This window comes from Lagopus leucura, unplaced genomic scaffold (genome assembly GCF_019238085.1).
Source record: "Lagopus leucura isolate 7727_CA_CO unplaced genomic scaffold, USGS_WTPT01 Super-Scaffold_100002, whole genome shotgun sequence".
In the NCBI taxonomy this organism is placed as follows: Eukaryota; Metazoa; Chordata; class Aves; order Galliformes; family Phasianidae; genus Lagopus; species Lagopus leucura.
The window spans coordinates 37,528,162-37,534,807 of NW_024962263.1; positions in this window are offsets into that span (position 1 = coordinate 37,528,162).

A 6,646-nucleotide genomic window follows, 5' to 3' on the forward strand; every position below is an offset into this window, starting at 1 on the left:
TTTATTTTATTTTATTTTATTTTATTTTATTTTATTTTATTTTATTTTATTTTATTTTTTCAGCAGGTTACCTATGAAATTGGTAAGTCCTTCCGTTCATGATCATTTGGTTGGTAGCTCTTGCTCTGTGTTTTGGAGAGTCTAATAAGTATGTTTACAACCGTAATATCTATTTAAGCATTCCTCTTAGTCTGACCCACTTTCTTGGCTTACAGCTGAATGGTATAAGACATCTCTTTATAAAGCAAAATAAGAAAGACAAAGCCCAACTCTCCATCAAAGAAGGACACTGCTTTCATTGTAAATATGAATACACAAATTTAAACTTATATACCTGTTATATTGTGTAGAATATAAATTCTAAGAACATTCTTCAGAAATGCTAAGTTTTTCTATGTGCAGTAAGGTAGTCAGAATAAACTGAATGCTTTCTCTCATAAAATGTTTAGGGCAAGTGAGACCAGAAAGCATTTGCAAATATTTATTTGAGTGAGAGTGAGTCACTTGGATAACATTTGAAACAATTTGCTTTAAATAAAGGAAAAGATCACAGTAAAAGCAATCTTTTTAATCATAGAATTTTCAAAATATTTAAGAAATGATATTTTTGTGAATGGCTATGCCATTTAAAACCTTAATCTAGGCATATCTGTGTCCATCTTTGAACTTTTACAAGGGGTTCTTCTTCTGCTGATTGTGAGAATTGGAAAATTGTGAGAAATGGAAACTACACATAATAGTAAGTTTAAAATTTATCATAAAATGAGACATTCTACTGAAACTCATTCATGCAATTCTGATTATTTTACGTATAGAAGAGTCCATGCTTTGCATTCTTCGTATTCCAGGTAGGCCTCTACTGGTATACTAGGACATAGAAGCTGCCCTCTAAGGAGTACACTCATCTCATTCAGTACTGAAGAAGCTTTACAGAATATAGTCTATATAGATATTTCTTTCTGCCCAATACCTTTCCCCTTGCCTCCAAAAATTGTCTGTGTAATCAGACAGTGAAACTGAATAGAAGTGTATATGTAAAGAAGAAAAATTCAGGCAGAGAAACCATTATTCCAAGAATATGCACTTCAAGAGAACGTGTCAGTTCATGGTCATGGTCTTCCATGTCATTTTACCCAAAATAATTGTTCATGTGTACCAATATTACTTGGCAAAGTAAATCAAAGCTCATAATTGAAATATGAGTTGTTTTAGAAGCATATCTCTGATCCATAATTCTAGAGTAGATGCACCCTAGATACTGTGAATGAGTATGTATCATATAATGATTATGCACTGCTGAGTATTGCATTCACTATTGTGCATTCACTAAGGTCTCTGCCTGTAATCACCTGGGCATCTCTTTGTACTTGGATTCATTGTTAGCTTCACAGTGTGTTAAAATAGTAGGCTGTGAAAGATATATTTCCATGAATACTTTCTAGGTTCTTCCCCTCTGTCTGCAATTGTAGTAACAATTATTTGTGGTTGCTTGAATAGATGTGATTTTTCTCTATCAGTTCTTCACACAGCAGACTACATCATGCTGTGTCCAGTCAGCATACTGTTGAGAAATGCTACAAAAATATGCATTCACCAGCTGGAAACACTGCATATGCCGTACTTTGAACTCACACTCCAGTAAGGGAAGATGATTTCAGCAAGTTAAGAGTCTGTCAGTCACAGTAATTCCTGAGTCACACAAACCACTTAACCTGTACCACATTTGCCAGGATTAATTGCTTACTCCAGCTGCTTCTGGAGAAAAAAAATCTGAAGTTAGTACTTCTTATACCATACAGTACAATTTTGCTGTAAAACTGGGAAAAAAACAAAACAAAGGAAAATTCATCTCGCTGGGCTGAGATGAATGGGATGAGGTTTAACAAGGCCAAGTGTTGGGTTCTGCACTTTGGCCACAACAACCCCAGGCAGCGTTACAGGCTTGGGGATGAGTGGTTGGATGATTGTGAAGAGGAAAGGGACCTTGGGGTGTTGGTTGATGCTCGGCTGAACATGAGCCGACAGTGTGCCCAAGTGGCCAAGAGGGCCAACGGCATCCTGGCCTGCATTAGAAATAGTGTGGCCAGCAGGAGCAGGGAGGTGATCATCCCCCTGTACTCAGCACTGGTGAGGCCGCACCTCGAGTACTGTGTTCAGTTTTGGGCCCCTCACTACAAGAAAGACATTGAGGCCCTGGAGCGTGTCCAGAGAAGGGCAACGAAACTGGTGAGGGGTCTGGAGCACAAGTCTTATGAGGAGCGGCTGAAGGAGCTGGGATTGTTCAGCCTGGAGAAGAGGAGGCTCAGGGGAGACCTCATTGCACTCTACAACTTCCTGAAGGGAGGCTGTGGTGCAAAAGGGTCTGGCCTCTTCTCCCAGGCAAATAGTAGGACCCGAGGAAATGGCAAGAAGTTATACCAGAGGAGGTTTAGGTTGGATATTAGGAGAAACTTTTTCTCTCAGAGGGTGGTCAGGCATTGGAATGGCTGCCCAGGGAGGTGGTGGAGTCGCCATCCCTGGCAGTGTTCAAGAGGCGCCTGGATGAGGAGCTACGAGAGATGGTTTAGTAGCTTGTGGCACTGATAGGAATGGGAGGGTGGTTAGACTAGATGATCTTGCAGGTCGTTTCCAACCTTGTGATTCTGTGATTCTGTGAAAAACAAAGCCAGCTACAACAAAACAAAAAATAGTTTATATTTTGGAATAGATTAAACTTATGCAATTATGTCAAGAAAGCATTGTATGCAATGATCAGGTAACTAAGCCACTGGGAACTCCCTGCCAACCTAGGACAAAAGCTGTGCCAAAATTCACTCCCTGCCCTAAGAGCAAGATAGAACTGAAGTCAACATTCCTTTCTCAGGCAAGTCAATCTCCTTTCTCATAGACATTGGTAGGTACAAGCTGTATTTCCATTTTATGGACACGACATACATCAAGTTGGAATATAAATACCGGTGAGAAGAGACTGGTAGCTGAGCTGAGTCATCAAGCAGATGATTAGCAGTAGCTGCATCTCCTGTTTTGAATGTAATGTGCAGAAGGTGAAGGTGGAATTATGGAGGAAAGGAAAGGGTGACAAACAATCTACCACCTCAATTTTGCTTCTCCATTTATATAGGCAAAATCTACGTTCAATCCTATCAAAATGGTCTCCACATTTACCTTGTTCATCCTTGGTTTAAAATTTTCAGCCTGAGGACAATATAGAGTTTAAGGCATGCTTGCATAGAATATTTTGCACAGACATTAAATTGTGTAAAAACATATTTTGGAGTTAATGGACTAAAATAGAATTGATACACCTAAAAAAGTATGCAATATACTGTAATTTTTATATTCCAGTCAAAGTTTGCCTTTCTCCATGAAATCAGAGATAGAGTAATGTGGTGGAATGGCAACAAATAATTATTAATCCCAGTGTAGCTTGTGAAAATGGACAGAGACTGGGGCAACAGCTATTGAGCTACAAAAGAGGGAAAGCAGCTACTTACACTACTTCCAAGCAAAGAGGCTTCGTAGAACATGGAGAGAGGATGATGGGAGAGCAATGAAACTTAAAGGACCAGGAAAGAGAGGAGACAGAATGACATGACAGCAGGTAATGACTAGGATGGAGAAGGAAAGCAGTGAAAGAAATGACATGTTTAAAGCGCATACTTAAAACAATAGATGTTTCATATCCCCTGAAGATATACAAGAGGTGTTTTGTTAGATTAAATGGTATTTGCTAGAGAGGGACTGGGCAGTGCAGACTGAAGGACTGGCAGCAGAGGATTGCTAACAAGGTTGCTGGAGGGAGTAGGGATACACCTGGGAGATCTGGAAGTGGTCTTTGCCTTGTGGCGCAGAAGAACAGGGGTTTATGTACTGCACAGTGCAGGAGCCACATGCAATTTGTATCTGTCTCTTTTATGGTATTGTAAATTTGTTTTATTTAAGTGTATATACTAACACTAGGAAGTGATTCCAACTAGTAAATATACATTCAGTCATGCAGTTTATCCATTTACAAAAAAGTATAAATCTGATTTTAACACGAGGTTAGCAAAGTATGCTATCTGAGATCAAGAAGATTCACTGCATTTTGTATTTGACAGATCCTTCTAAATGTCAGTTTACAAACACACAACTTTTAACAGGAAATCTCTAGCTCTCCTTACGATAATTTTGCTCCTTTAAATTTCCTTTTCCTCTGAGGAAAGTACTGATCAGACTTGCTTCCACAGCTTTTCTCTAATTTCTATCTTGGCATTCTGACAAATGCTGCTATGTGCAAAGAAAGAAAATGAGTGGTTGAGATTGCAAAAGGAGTAGGTAAGACATCAAGACGGATGTTTATTTGCATCTATACTGTCCTTATAGTGCAATGGGGTGGGGGCACTGCTCTTAGCATCAGGCAGGAACTTTTTGCTGCAAATTGGCTTACATTAACTTGGACGCTTAGGTTAGGTGATATGATATCGTGCTTTCATCTATAACCTCTCCTCTCCTCTCCTCTCCTCTCCTCTCCTCTCCTCTGCTCTCCTCTCCTCCCCATTTTCCCCTTTTCCTCTTTCCCTTCCCTTCCCTTCCCTTGTGCCACAACTGCCATGCCATTCTCAGCAATAATAATAATAATAATAATAATAATAACAACAACAACAACAACAACAACACGATTGGCCAAATGCTGTAAAATATACACTGGTGTTTTTTTTTTTCAAATAGTTACATATAAGAAAAAAAATCTGAGAAATACAGAATGTTGTTTTTATTCTGAAAATACTTAATTAGGACCAAAAAATTCAAATTCTCCAATTCTTACAGCACATCTGCTGTGTTATTTAGGATATTTTAGGTTTTAGTTGCTGTAGCTCATCCTAGCTGGCAGCTTCTGCAAGGGATCGTTCAGCAGCTAGCTTGATGGCAGTGCTTACAGTCTCTGTTATAGTTGCAGTATCACCCATGCATCTGTTGTAAGGAGGAGATAGATGCATTGTTCTGTGTGTTATGATTCCTCTGTTGCTGGGAGACTCACAGCTGCCTTAATCAACTAATTTCTAGCCCCATGTAGCTTTAGACCAGTAAAATACTGTGGAACAAATGAGAACATCTGCTCAGTGGTTTATTCAATGTTTAGTATTTCAAAGAAAGACAGCCCTAGTATTTACTGTATTGGGATTTCTGCACATTTGATATGAGTGGGATATTTTGGTGGAAAACTATAGCTATGAATGGGAGATAAATGTATCATTTAGCCTAAACGACGTGATGGTTTTATGATACTGTGATTTACAGAAATCTTAATAGATCCTTCAAAGTAGAATTTCTGATTCTGATGACTACATAATGTACTATGAAAAGCAAATGTTTTTGTTTTGAACTTTTGTTCAGTACTATTGGTTATATTACTTTTATGTTTGATATAGAATCCTGAAGTAGGAGCATTTGATCCTTTTCATACTGTCTATTTCGTGTAATTTAGGAAAAAGCCTAAGCTGAGAGTCAGGCTAAGGGATAGCTACGGGAATAAGTGAAAGACTGTGTACATCAACAGATTCTAACTGTCCTGATTGTCTGTTACATTTTTTTCTGTGAGCTCCCTGTGCAGCCTCCCTATCATCACCAAAAGAGGTTTCCTTCCTGTGTCCAAGCTCTGATCAGAGATGCTGCAGCTGTAACCTTAAATAAGAGACAGTCATGAAGACACCCAGTATGTGAGAAGGAGCTGTGGGAAGCCTCGTACAGTGCCTTCTCAAGAGAGGCTTTTGTTCTACTGCCTATGCTGTGTCACTGAGTTTCTGATTCACCTTCCTTTGCAGAGCTACCTCCCTCTGTATCACTCAGCAGTGACCTTCTTCACTAACCTTCATGTTTATTTGGTTGGAAAGCAGGAAACCTGCAGGACCTCTGGAAGGAACAAATGGGATTTAGGCCTCAGGAATGTGTCGTGCCCTGCTCTTTTTTTTTTTTTTTTTTTTTTGTGAAATCTGTGTCCCAGAGGATTGTCCTGGAACTCAGCATTCATTGAATCAGCCAGCTCAGGCAGATGTTCAACTCTGCAGAAGGACCATTCATCCTCCTTCTAATAGTCAATTTCTCCCATGAGTGAGAGAGCTTTGTTTCAGGTTCATACTGGCTGTTTTTGCTCTTCCAGAAAGCCTCTTACAGTGCATGGTTGGTATTCCTTGCCAAGAAGTAGTGGCTGTCCTGGATGGTGGATGAGGCTAATAATGTTCTTCTGACTGTGTCACTGGCATTCACTGTCATTTTACTTCAGGTGTGAGGTCCAGAATTTTTCTTCAGTCTTCTGAAACAAATTTGGACGGCAACTTTAGCCTACGCATACAAATACTCTGTTATAACATGGTATTATGTGAAAATCTGTCAAATAGCAGTTTGTAGGAGTCCAGGTTTTCTCACCAGCATTACAAGTGCATTTGAAAGCAAATTACAGCCAACATTATAATACTGTGTTGAGTAACATAAAAACATTATTTTATATGTAGCACCTATCTAATGACATAAAGACTGTAGAGTCTTATAAAAGCATAGAAATGTTTGCAGCCAACCCAGTGTTCTTAGGACTTATCATGCTTTCTCATTCATGTTTTTTTTTCTTCTTTGATACAGTCATTTAATTCATTTCCCACTGAAATGGAAG